At 42.6% G+C, this 14,405-nt stretch overlaps 1 pseudogene; it reads right to left on the bottom strand.

Moving 5' to 3' along the window:
• Nucleotides 1-4,113: 4,113 nt before the first annotated feature.
• LOC140495685 (general transcription factor II-I repeat domain-containing protein 2A-like) overlaps nucleotides 4,114-14,405 on the bottom strand; it is a 35,118-nt pseudogene continuing 24,826 nt past the window's right edge.

Here is a 14,405-nt window from a genome sequence, read left to right as displayed (position 1 = left end):
CTCAATATTTCAAAAATCTGCATCCTTTTCAAAAAAACTTGCCCTGACCTAGCCTCCACAACTCTCTGATGGAGAGCATTCCCCAACTTGCGGAAATATCTTTTCAACATCTACCCTGTCAAGCCCCCTCAGAATCAGCAGGTGGGATGTAAACCCAGGCATCCCAGTCCAGGGATGGGAACTACCAGTGAGCAACAAGACAGCCCAGGGCCAACACTGTGGGTGGCACAGTGGCTCAGTGGTTAACACTACTGCTTCACAGCACCAGGGTCCCAGGTTCGATTCCAGCCTTGAGTGACTGTGTGGGACTTGCACATTCTCCTTGTGTCTGTTAGGTGAATTGACCATGCTAAATTGCCCATAGTGTTAGGTGCATTAGTCAGAGGGAAATGGGTCTGGATGGGTTACTTTTCGAAGGACTGGTTGGGCCGAAGGGCCTGTTTCCACAATGCAGGGAATCTAATCTAATCTAAACAGTCCTAAGCCAGCATTCAATAGTGAGCACAGCTGGAATGACATGTGGTTCATATGAGAGACTTCATCGCAACTGGAATTTGCTCACCAAGGGGAAGGTGATGATTGGATCGATAGTTACATTTTATCTCCACCAGATCTGGCTTTGGATGCGGGGCTGGTGAGTGATATATCCACCATGAAAAATTCATGGATTGCAATTCCATCTGAAAACATTGCATTACTGTATTCCTGAGCAGCCTACACCAATGGGGATACACATGCTTAGCACATTGGAGACATGGAGAGGAGATGATCCTGACGTGAGGCTATTTTTCCTCAAAAGGTCCTTGTGATTCTGTCACTGCAGACTGTGGACTATCAATCTTTGAGTATATTTACAGGTTGAAAATTATTTGACTATCAGTGGTGTGAAGGCATGAATGTATTGAATTGGTCATAGTTATGTTAACCGGTGGAGCAGACACCACAAGATGAATGGCCTACTCCTGTTCTTACATGACCTAAGACAAGCATGGAAAGACCCAATAATGCCCAAGTTCTCAGATGGAGAGCATCAAGTCTTATCAGCCAAGTGGTAGAAGCTCTAGATCCTGGAATGTAATTTTTTTAGGTGGAACATACATTGGCCATGCTGGGCCAGTGATGAAGGGAGGTTGGGTGGCAATGTTCCCTGTAATCTATGCACTCGCTCCATGCCAATTATCGTGCTGACTCTAGTCCCACCATTGACTTCTGATTTCAGAGATCACTGCCATGCCCAGAGCTCAGAGATCTGCTCAGAAGATAAAATAAAGGGAATGTAGGTAGAGGGAGTGAACACGATAATTTAGCATTCCACAGTATTTTTGATTTATGTATGAGGGTGTGGAGTCCCCTCTATTTTGTAATATACATGTCTTGTACTTGCCCGTGGGCCAGAAGGGCTGGGTTCAAGTTCCTATGTGCCCGGAGGTATGACGTAACACATCCGAACAAATTCAATAAAATAACTTGCTGTTTCATTAAAAAGCTGAAGAACTGTAAGAGAATGAAAAGTAGAAATTTATTCCACATGAGAATGCCTGAAAGAATTTTTGGAAAACACCGAGAAAACAATGTAGAAACAACAAGTAACAAAACTTGTTCCCTAATTAATTACATGTGAATATTGGGGCAATGAATAACGCAGACCACCTTTCCTTTAACAACCTAATATCAATAAATCTGAGAAACTACATTTTGTTGCAACACTTAAAAGCAAACAACCTGCTTTCTGTCCAATCTGTTATATGTTTTGTTTCATAGAATTACATTCTGTTTCTACATTTAATTCTATGGATCAACTAAATTCTATCGCACAACTAATTTAGGCAATCAAGAATCAATATTGATATCATAAAGTGGATCATTAGGAATCAGAGGTCACTGTCTGGGCCAGTGCAGGCTACTCATGTAATTATGGACACATTCCCTGCTCATTTCCTCCTGCAGTAACACCCGCTTCACTGCTTTGTTTTAGGGTCACATGAAATCACAGAATCTCTACAGTGTGGATGCAGGCCATTTGGCCCCACACCAACCCCTCCGAAGAGCACCTCACCCACACCCACTCGCCTACCCTAATCCATCTAGCCTGCACATTCCTGGACACAGATGGCAATTTAACATGGCCCAAGAGGGACCCGCACACACAGGTCCCTCAGAAGTCTCCTCTCAGGGCACTCATAAAGTACCTGGGCTGCCCCCTCCACCCTGCCTGACCTCCTCTGACATCTAGAAGTTCACACCAAGAGGGAAGCAACCTGCCTCTGGCAAGAGGTCCCTTGGCAACAGCCTTATATAAGAAGGGAAGAAGGCCGAAGACAGTAAATCATGGGCCAGTTAGACTGACCGTGGCTATTGGTAAGATTTTAGAGTGCATTATTAGCAATAAGATTCCAGTGTACTTAGAAGTGGATGGTAAAATATGGCTGATTCAGGCAGTGAGGGGGAGTTGAAGTGGTTGGCCACAAGGTGGTGAGGTTGTTTGCTTCATGTAGACCAGAGATGTTCCCTGATCCGGTCTGCGAGTTGGCATCCTGTCTCCCTGATGTAGAGGAGACCATATCAAGAGCAATGGATGACGTGGGTGAATATGCAGGAAAAGCCCTGCCGGATATAAAACGATCCTTTAGGACCTTGGACAGAGGTGTTCAAGGAGGAATGGGTGCACTTTTTCACCTCGTGCAGTGGCAGGAGAAGGTGCCAAGTGTAGAGGGTGGGTTAGTGGGGGATATGGACCTAACAAGGGAATTGTGGAGGAGTGGTCTCTGCAGAACGCAGGTACAGGTGTGGAGGGTGCGGGCTGTAAGTGGTAAAAATGGCAGAGGATATTGCACTGCATCCAGTTCTAAATGGGAGGTCATGCCTAACAAATCTGTTAGAATTCTTTGAGGAGGTAATGAGCAAGCTAGACAAAAGAGAGTCAGTGGGCGTGATCGATTTCCAGAAGGTCTGTGACAAAGTGCTGCACAAGAGACAGTACTAAATCAAATAAGACCCCATGGTATTAGGGACTAGATACTAGTGTGGCTAGAAGATTGGCTAACTGGCAGAAGGCAGAGAGTGGAGAAAAAGGTCTTTTTCAGGCTGGCAGCCGGTGATCAGGGGTCAGTGTTGCGATCACAGCTATTCACATTATACATTAATCATCCGGAAGAAGGAACTGAGGTCGTTGTTGTTAAGTTTGCAGGTGACACAAAGATAGCTGGAGGGGAACCAAGTGTTAAGGAGGTGGGGAGGCTGGGAAGGACTTAGACAGGCTAGGACAATGGGCAAAGAAGTGGTAGGCAGATACAAGGAAGGAAAGTGTGAGGTTATGCACTTTGATGGGAAAAATAGAGGCGTAGACGATTTCCTAAAAGAGGAAACGCTTCAGAGATCTGAAGCACAAAGGGATTTAGGAGTCCTAGTTCAGTATTCTCTTAAGGTTAACATGCAGGTTCATTTGGCAGGTAAGAAGGCAAATATAATATAAGCATTCATTTCAAGAGGGTAGAATGCAAGAGCAGAGATGTATGCTGAGGTTATATAAGGCTCTGGTCAGACTGCATTTGGAATTTTGTGAGCAGTTTTGAGCCCCGTATACCAGGAAGGATGTGCTGGCCTTGGAGAGGTTCAGGAGGAGCTTTCTAAGAATGATTCCAGGGATGAAGTGCTTGTCATAGAAGGAATGATTGAGAACTTTGGGTCTATTCTAGATGGAGTTTAGAAGTATGAGGGAGATCTAATTGAAACCTGCAGAATTGATAGACGCCTGGATAGAGTGGACATGAAGAAGATATTTCTACTGGTGGGAGAGACTGGAACCTAAGGGCACAGCCTAAGAGTGAAGGGATGATCTTTTAGATCTGAGCTGAGGAGGAATTCCTTCAGCCAGAGTGTGGGGAATCTGTGGAATGTTTTGCCACAAAGGACTGTGGCAGTCAGGTCATTGAGTGTAATTAAGACAGATAGATAGGTTCTTGATTAATAAGAGAATCAATGGTTACAGGGAGAAGGGAGGAGAACAGAGTTGAGAAGCATATCAGGCTTGATCGAATAGCACAGCAGACTTGATGAGCCAAATGACCTAATTCTGCCCCTATGCCTAGTATATTATGGTCTCGGCCTGTCTGGCTATCCAGACACAAATATGCATAACATTGCTCCATCTAAACACTCTCGCCAGTGGGATCCACTGTTGATCACTCCAGCTGCAGATCCACGGCAGTTCAGTCCAGCAGCAAATCCAGCTGCATATCCACTGCTGATCAGGCCCCTACCATACCACCTGCATAACAAGGGAGAGTTGATAAAGTGTGGTGCTGGAAAAAATACAGCAGGCAGGCAGCATCCGAGGAGCAAGAGAGTTGAAGTTTTGGGCATAACTTTTCTGCCAGGGACAGGAGGGGGAGGAGGAAGAACACTTATTGAGGGCACTTTGATGGCAGCAGTGACAATGGCCTATCATTGATTTTGCACTTTTCTATAAATATCACTGCTCTGTCCTTATATCTGATTGTTTGTGTCTCTATGCATGCCTCAATTGTTTGGTGACAGCATAGGCACCAGCTCATAGCCACAACCGATGTTCTGTAAATGCATGTCTATGCTGAGACCTTGCTGCATCATCTGGAACCAAGAGCAACAATGTATATATACGGCATTGAGTCATGGTGATGCCTTGCTTGTGCATCACCCTACTCCTTCAGGGCCTCTGAGTCCAAAGCTCAAGCTAGCAGTGAATGGTTCAGCAATGCCTGTGACAGGTAGCTGCAATGCACAGAAGGATCCAGTGTGATAGGACTGTCAGGGATCAGAAACTCCACAAGTCTATGTCCTGTGCAATGAATGGGTCTGTGTGCAATGTTCTTTCCCTTTAAAAGCCCTATGATGGGTAAGTGCTGCAGCATCACACATGCACGAAGTAAGAGAGTGCTAAGAGAACATGTAAGCAGCACTAAGGTGCAGCCTTGCTCCTGCTAAATCGGTGGAGGTGACATCGGCAAGATAGGCCCAGCGGCAAACGATGGCGTCTGAGGAGTGGTGACTTCGTTGTTGGTTGGGTCCGGTACTAGTGGCAGCAAAGTGGTGGCGGAAGGGCATCATGGCAGCATCGATGAGGTGGGCCTAGCAGCTAGAGGTGTGACTCTGATGTGGCAGTGGAGTATCGGCCCAATGACAAAGATGGCGCCTGAGCATCGGTGACTTGGATGTTGGTTGGGAGCGGTGCAGAGAGCAGTGAAGCTAGTGTGGGGTGATGGCGACACAGGCATCGTTAGTAATGATGAGCTGGATCAGGACTGATGGACTCTTTTCAAGCTATATCTTTCAATGCTTTTTCCTTATTCTTAAATCATCCAAAATGGCAAATGAAAGCTCTTCACTGTATTTTATTGTATTCTTGCTGTAATATGCACATGGCAATAAAATCAATATCAAGATCATGAGCTAGCTCCCTCTCTATATGTGCAAAATGTCCCTTCTGCAGACTTTCAATGTTAGCAACAGGGCTGCCATGCAAAACAACTCTGTGCTTTCCGATCACACTGCCAGTGTAGCAGGGAGAGGTGGCCTGATGGTCAGTAGGAGACAGCAATAGCTGGATGCCACTGTCAGTGGATGGGGCTGGGTTTGCAGCTGATGTCTGTGAATCATGCCATGGGCTGCAGTTACTCATATGCCAGCTGGAGATCATTCAGACTAAGGGGACTGAGTCCACCAGGTTCTGGCTGTAGGTTCCCTGGCGAGGTATTTTGATACTGAGGTTGTCTGGTGAGTTTAGTCAGATAGGGAGCTGAACATTAATGAGAAATGTACTATCAAGAAAGTATTTAATGAACACTAATCCCCTTGAATTGGCAACTTATCACTGCCCAGCGAGAAATCCACCTTGCTGGTTTGCAAAAACATAGAAGGTAGAGTGGGATCCTCTCCTGACATCGAATTGGGCCTCTCTGGACTTTTTCTGTAATTCTGCCACTAATCTCACCATAGCCCATGTCACTCAGACCCCTATAAGATACTGCCCTGGAACTCTCCTCCTCAAGAGGTGGGATCCTTGAATATTTCTATAGTAAAATGCGATAGATTCTTGGTAAGCCAGGGAATTAATAGTTATTGGGGTAAGTCAGAATGTGCTTGATAAACTGTGATGTTATGAATTGACCGAGCAGGTTTGAGGGCTGAGTGGCCTGCTTGTGTTCTTGATGTGTATGCTGCATGTCGTTGTCTAAATTTCAGTAGGAAGGGCAATTTGAGGACCCTGATATGTAACGCTCAGAAGGTTGGCTGTAGATAGCATTGTCAGACAAATTCTCAGCACATTTTTACCAAAGTTCTCCCTTTGCTATTTTAGTGGAGCCATTGAAACAAAGTGTGTTAAGCCTTTTGTTGTGAGAGCATTATTTGTTCTCACAGTAACATGACCGAGGTTGATTCCTGTCACTGAAGACTGTGCTATGGTTCAGCACTGTCCAAGTCATGCCCTGAAGGGGGTGCTCTTGGGCCAGTTGTCACAATGTAACATGTTCAATTCGTCAAGAGAACTACTGGGATGAAGAAGTATTCTATGCTTGTTTTAATGTCAATTAATAATAATGTACAGAGGACCAAGTAACATAGAGTGATTATTTTTCCTAAACTGAATTCAGTGATACATATGTTGGGGCACAGCAGAGGAGTCAGGGCAGGTTTCAAGGAAGCTAGTATAGCAATGCTGTTGTTTCTGATATGGAACATGTGTATAGATTAACCCCCATCAACCATCACACGGTCGATGATGACATAGGAAATAAAAATATTATAATTTTATTGAGTGTTAAATGGAATGGATGTTCATCAGCTGGTACCGCATGCTAACCTACAAATTAATGATCTTATACAAAGCAAATTATAGACAAACATGCCATTAGGACAATCTGTTCTATGTACTTATACTGCATATAACATTTCCCCTCCTACTCTTCATCATTTTCTACTCTTTTCCTCCTCTTGTTTATCTTGCTTCCACATAATTACACCTCTGTTATTTTCCTCAAATATTCCACATTGTTGTAAGTTCTACATTCTAGTTCCGCACTCTGAGTAAACAATTAGGAGAAACTGTCTTTTTTTTACAATTCTTTGTCCTTTGTGGCAGGTCAAGATTGAACTGTGTGATGTGATGCATTCAGAACAAGTTAATGTTTGCAGTACAAAACCATAAGAAAAGCAACCTATATTGTGTCTATTGAGCCAGTACTTTTATGATTGACACATTTCCCATTGTCTGATTGCCCTCTTTCTTCCACAGAACCATGTTTTCTGCAGCCTAACAAATTATTCCATCACATTTTTAAGAATGCACCACAGATGTCTGTACAAACATGTGACCTCTCATCTGTTTCTTTTTTAAGAGAAGGCCACACTAAACAAAAGACCTTTCTTTCATTGCTTTTTTTTTGTGTATAATACATTTAATTTTCCCAGTTCCTTAAAAATGGCGTGGAGATAGAAATTGACAATGGACAAAAAGGTTTTCCATCCAAAAATGTGTAAGAAACTGATATTGTAATCTCTGATCTTGAGTAAAGTTTTTCAAAAGAAGACACCTTGTATTTCTCGAATCATCCATATGCTTTCCCAGTGCCTCTTTGTATTTGGTGGCTGTGCTGAGAAAAGATCTTAACACATTTAGAGAGCATTGATCTATTAAAACTTCTCTTCTTCTAAGTGTCAAAATGGGCTTTTTCACTAAAGCAGGCATAAAAATCTTCTTCCTACCTTGTAACCAATTTTTGTTTTAAGATTGATTATGATTTTAGTTAACACCACTGTATAGCAATCACCTCCCTCACCTAATTTGTCTGTCACAGAAAGGTAATATTTTTGTATGGAATAGACAGGAAGCCAGAGTTCAATGTATAGGTCTTCAAAAATTTAATAGACACATGACCTAACAATAAGAATGTATTTCGATGAATCATACAGCTGAAGGGACCCTCTGTAAAGCAAATATTACTGTCTGCCACCAGACATTATTGTATCCTAGTATATTCTGATACTTTAACTCCTGAAACCTTTTGGTCATTCCATGCAAACATTGAATTGAGTAAAATATCCAAAAGCATCTTAACTAGAATGAACTGTCAAGGGGATATGGTCAGATTCTTTCTTTACCTTTCACACACTGTCATAAATGTTATTTGTCACTTATCAGCCCAAGCCTTCATGTTGTCTGCGTCTTACTGCATATGATCACGAACTGCTTCGATATCAGATCAATCGTGAAAGCTACTGAACATTGTGAAGTCATCAGTTAATATCCCCCATGTAGTGATTGTAACAGGGTCAGCCAGGTAGACCTCATTGAATGTGAATTCTCTGATTGGGGCTGTTAATCTGGTCCAATCAGGGAGCCCTGATATAAACAGGAGTGTTTTGATCACGCAGCATTGCCCTCTGATGTGAAGGGCACGGCTTGTCACTGGCCACTCGGGTGTTTCCTTTCTTCCTGGTGGTGGAAACTGAATAAAGACTTGTGCACCTTGTGTCTTTCACTGTGTCTCACACCTACACACACACAACATGGGTACGGGGGAATTAATAAGCACTACCACAGTTAGGTGGTAGTGTGGGGGAAAAAGAAAGAAAAAGGAAAAAATAAAAATAAAAAAAACACAAACAGGAATGGCAAAAAAAAACCCAGGAGTGTCAGGGGTTCTGCTCACTCTGAGAGCTGGCTCTGAGGGAGTTGGATCAGTGGCAAGGACTCTCCATGTGTAAATAATGAGTGTTTTGGTGACAGAATACTGGCTCTGTGGAGTTATTTCACCCTACGTCTGACCTTACGATGGAGAGAAGGTTATTGATGAAGTAGCTGAAGATTGTTGGGCCTAGTACACTGTCCTGAGGAACCCCTGTAGCAATGATCTGGCCATGAGGGAGCCTGGCCTAACACTCAAAAACCACAATCATCCTTGTATCAAGTGCGACTTCAATCCGTGGAATTTTTTCCCCAATTCCCAATGACTCCAGTTTTACTGGAGAGGTCTTTGATGCTACATTTGGTCAAATGCTGCTTTGATGCCAAGGGCAGTCAAGCTCACCTTTCTTGGGTTCACCTCTTCTGGCTATGTTGAACCAAGGTTAAAATGCGTTCAGGAGAAGAGTGACCTGGCAGAGACCAATTTGAGTGTCAGTAAGCAATTTATTGCTGAATGTGTGTGACTTGGAAGTATGGTCATTGGCCCTTCCCAATATTTTGCTGATGATCAAAAGTATATGAGTGTCAAACGTCAGGTTGGATTTGTCCTGATTTTTATAGATGGTCTATACTTGGGCAATTGTACACATCAGCAGATAGATCGTTAACTATTAATCGTACTTTATACCTTTTAAATGGAGGCTCGCCACTACTTTCTTAAGGGTAATATGAGATGGGCAGCAAGAGCTGTCTGAGCCAAGGTCCCAGGAAAGAGTTTTAACAAAACTTTATGTATTAATCACAATCTAAAAGCAGACTGGAACTACCATGTAATTCACCAGATGGACTGGCAGAGAAATGTTAATGTATTTTGTTCTATATCATATTCATTCGAAACAATATCTGGAAACATCTAGTTACAGTCTGTTAAAAAGATGTACTTGGAAAAGGTAGAACTTATCCATTAAAATTCTTGCATTGGACACATATCTTCTTTCTGCAAATCTTACTTTCTGGTGCCATATTGTTTGTGTTAACTTTCACAATCAGATGCCACAACAGAAATTTTTTTTAAAAATCATTCATGAGATGAGGGCATCACTGGCTAGGCCAGCATTTATTGTCCATCCCAGAGGGTAATGGTTAAGAGTCAACCACATTGCCATAGGTCTGGAGTCACATGTCAGCCAGCATGAGTAAGGATGGCTGCTTCCTTCCCTAAAGGACATTATTGAATTCAAGTTCCACCGTCTGATGTGGGATTCGAACCCAGGTTTCCTGTACATTACCTGGGTTTTTAGATTAACCGTCCAGCAATAATACTAATAGATCATCACCTTGCCAACAATTGTAGGCTCTGACACTAATTGACTATGTGCAAGGAGTTTCTCACATCTCTTGTCCAACTCGCCAGCTTGTACTTGAGAAAGCTCATATATTCTTCAACTGCTGGAGGCAATTTACAAGATTAAATGCAATAGAATGTTTTACATTCATCAGCTATTGGTCATCACCCCTCAGGTATCAAGCTACTCATGTTATATCTATAAAATAGCAACTAAGAGTACACTGAGAGATGTATCAATGAATAAACAGCATGGGGATCTAATGGTTCTTCATTATCTGAATACCAAGATGAGTTGCAGAAAATCCACTTAAGTGTGTTAGTGTAAGAATATTAAACTCACATTTAATTTTCATATTATTGCTTTGGCTGATAGATCTGCCAGAATGTCTAATTATTCATCATGGCCAAATGAAAATGAAAATGATTTATTTCCTGCATTCAGCACGCTATTGTGTTATGATTAGATTAGATTACTTACAGTGTGGAAACAGGTCCTTCGGCCCAACAAGTCCACACTGACCCGCTGAAGCGCAACCCACCCAGACCCATTCCCCTAACACTAGGGGCAATTTAGCATGGCCAATTCACCTAACCTGCACATTTTTGGATTGTGGGAGGAAACCGGAGCACCCAGAGGAAACCCATGCAGACACGGGGAGAATGTGCAAACTCCACACAGAGTTGCCCGAGGTGGGAATTGAACCCGGGTCTCTGGCACTGTGAGACAGCAGTGCTAACCACTGTGCCACTGTGCCGCCCAAATGTAGAGTTATGTAGAGTTTTATTCACAGTTGCATTTTTGAAGGATGATTTTTGCTGAAGCTTTTCTTTTCATGAACAGGTTTATTTGAAAGCACTAACTTTTGGAGCGCTGCACACACAGCCACCTGAAGAAGGAGCAGCGCTCTGAAAGCTAGTGCTTCCAAATAAACCTGTTGGACTATAACCTGGTGTTGTGTGATTTTTAACTTCAATGACCTCCTCCACTGCATCAGGTTAAGAACAACCATCTTTTCTCTGCTAACTCACACTCACTCTGAAGTGAAGAAGGGTCACTCAACCCGAAACGTTAACTCTGATTTTAATTGAAGAAAGGCTCAAGTTGAAAGAGCTTACAGCAACTGTGTCTTGTCAAGATATGATATGGATTTATTGACTGGCTTCGCTCGTCAAGATACAGCAAGTAAACAATTGTAAAGCAGTTGAATTCAGAGCACTGATCTGCATAGATGGTGGCTGCTGCTACTACACATAAATACTTATTGCTCCTGAGTGTTGTCATTTGAAAGCACTGAAAAGCATCTGCAATAGAGAGAGCATATTCTGAGGAATTAACCTCTGGGTGATAAGAGACAAAAGTTAGTGATTTCAAACAAATATACCTGGCTTTGTCTCATATGATTCATGAACTTCAGTTAACAAAAATCTGTCAACCTCAGTTTTAGAAATAACAGTTGATCTCACATCAATTATCATTTATTAAAGAGATTTCCAAATTCTGCACACTTGGCACACATAGGCATTTCCTAATTTCACTTATGAATGGTCTAGCACTTTTTTGTTAGCCACACCTTATAGTTCTATGCTGTCTATCAATCAAATACTTGCACCTTTTATTCCAGCTGTTCTCCTGATTAATTTGGATCATAGTCACATCTTAACCTCACAAATTACAATAAATATAACTCTGCAGAAGAATGAGAGATTTAATTGAACTCCATAGATGCTAAAGGGGATTGACAAAGTAGACATAGAGTGTATCGTAGAATCTCTACAGTATGGAAGCAGGCCTTTCAGCCCATCAAGTTCACACTGACCCTCTGAAGAGCATTACACCCAGACCCACAACCCCTACTCTATTTTGGTATTTTGCATGCTTAATCCATTTAGCCTGCATATACCTGGACGGAAAGCAGGGCAACCAGAGAAAACCCAAACTGACACAGGGAGTCCATGCAATCTCCACAGAGACAATTGCCCAAAGCTGAAATTGAACCCAGGTCCCTGGTGATCTGAGGAAGCGGTGCTAAGCACTGTGCCACCCCTCGAGTAGAATGTTTCCACTTATTGAACAATCTAGAACAAGGGCATATGGCTTTATGATGAAGGGTGGCAGATTTCAAACAGTGATGAGGAGAAATTACTTCCCTCAAAGTATCATGAATCTGTAGAATTCACTATCCCAGAGTGCGATGGATGCCATCCTCTCTAATCTCCTTCCCCACCCGGTCCTGGGGACATGTCTACCTTAATGCTTTTTTCTATCAACAGGCCTTGTGAAGTAATATGTCCTGCCATCACATCTGAAGGATCCAGCTTTAATGTTAAGGTTATGGTCAATTGATATGGACTCCCCAACCAAAGAACATAGTCTCTCACTATTTATCCTGTTAAGTCCATGAGCATCTTACATACAGCAAATAACCTTCTATACACAGGAGAACATAAGATGACTCTATACAGCTTCTTCTCCGAATTAAATAGTTTCAGAACCTAATGTTACTTTGACGAATGGTTCTGAAGTAGAGTCATAAAGGAATCGAAATGTTAACTCTGCTTTTTTCTCCACAGCTGCTGCCCCAGACCTGCTGAATTACTCCAGCAATTTCAGCTTTTATTTCAGATTCCCAGCATCCACAGTTCTTTGGTTTATTGATTGAAGGGTCCATTTCCATACTGGATAGCTCTATGTATAACTCCATAATTGCAACCTCATGCCCCATTTCCTAAATCCCACACTTAGCATCCCAGTTGTGCTCTATACCCTTTAATGCCTTTACCAACAAAGATTAATTTAGAAAGGAGGTCTTTATGAAGCAATGGTCATGTCCCTTTCTCTGGTTAGAAGGTCCAGCTTCAAGTTCCCACCTGCCCTGGAGTTATAATGAATCCGAACAAGTTGAGTTAGAGTATTTTTAGGGAGAAGATGGTGGTGTTGCTCCCACCATGGGCATTATTTCTTTGTTGGGGTGAGGTAACATGAACTTTACTCTCTGGAAAAGCTCAGCAGGTCTGGCAGCATCTGTGGAGAGAAATCAGAGTTAATATTTCAGGTTGAGTGACTCTTCCTCTAGGGCAAGCTGGTATAAGGAGGGAGAGGATTTACTCTTGGGCAAGTTCGCATAAGGAGGGAAGAAGTGTTAGGTGTTCTAAAAGGCATTAAGGTAGACAAGTTCTCAGGTTCGGATGGGATCTATCCCAGGTTACTGAGGGAAGCGAGAGAGGAAATAGCTGGGGCTTTAACAAATATCATTACAGTTTCCTTGAACACGGGTGAGGTCCCAGAGGACTGCAGAATTGCTAATATTGTCCCCTTGTGTAAGAAGCGTAGCAGGGATAATCTCGGTAATTATAGACCGGTGGGCTTGACGTCAGTGGTAGGAAAGTTATTGGAGAAGATACTGAGGGATACGATCTATTCCCATTTGGAGGAAAATGGGTTTATTAGTGATAGGCAACATTGTTTTGTATAGGGAAGGTCATGTCTTACCAACTTAATAGAATTATTTGAGGAAGTGACAAAGTTGATTGATAAGGGAAGGGCTATAGATGTCATATAGGTGGACTTCAGTAAGGCGTTTGGTAAGGTTCCCCATGGTAGGCTGACAGAGAAAGTGAGGTTGCATGGGGTCTAGGGTTTACTAGCTAGATGGATAAAGAACTAGCTAGGCAACAGGAGACAGAGAGTAGTAGTGGAAGAGAGCTTTTCAAAATGGAGAACTGTGACCAGTGGTGTTCCACCGGGATTCATGATGGGACCACTGTTGTTTGTGATATACATAAATGATTTGGAGGAGGGTATAGGGTAGTCTGATTAGCAAGTTTGCAGAGACACTAAGTTTGGGGAGTAGCAGATAGTAAGAGAATTAGTTAGAGAATACAGCAGAATATAGATTGATTGGAGAGTTGGGCAAAGAAATGGCAGATGGGGTTCAATCCAGGTAAATGTGAGATGATGCATTTTGGAAGATCCAATTCAAGAGCAAACTATACAGTAAATGGAAAAGTCCTGGGGAAAATTGGTGTACAGAGAAATCTAGGTATTCAGATCATGAAGGTGGCAATGCAGGTCAGTAAAGTGGTCAAGAAGGCACACACATGCTTTCCTTCACTGGATGGGGTATTGAGTACAAGAGTTGGCAAGTTATGTTACAGATATATAAAACTTTGGTTCAGCCACATTTGGAATACTGTGTGCAATTCTGGTCGCCACATTACCAAAAGGATGTGGATGCTTTGGAGAGGGTGCAGAGGAGATTCACCAGGATGTTGCCTGGAATGGAGGGTGCTAGCTATAAAGAGAGGTTGAGTAGATTAGGATTATTTTGATTAGGAAGATGGAGGTTGAGGGGGGACCTGATTAAGATCTCCAAAATGATGAGAGGTATAGACAGG

Source organism: Chiloscyllium punctatum, chromosome 25, assembly GCF_047496795.1.
Source record: "Chiloscyllium punctatum isolate Juve2018m chromosome 25, sChiPun1.3, whole genome shotgun sequence".
NCBI classification, from domain to species: domain Eukaryota; kingdom Metazoa; phylum Chordata; class Chondrichthyes; order Orectolobiformes; family Hemiscylliidae; genus Chiloscyllium; species Chiloscyllium punctatum.
The sequence above is the reverse complement of the archived record's forward strand: the minus strand, read 5'-3'. Positions and strand labels throughout refer to the sequence as shown.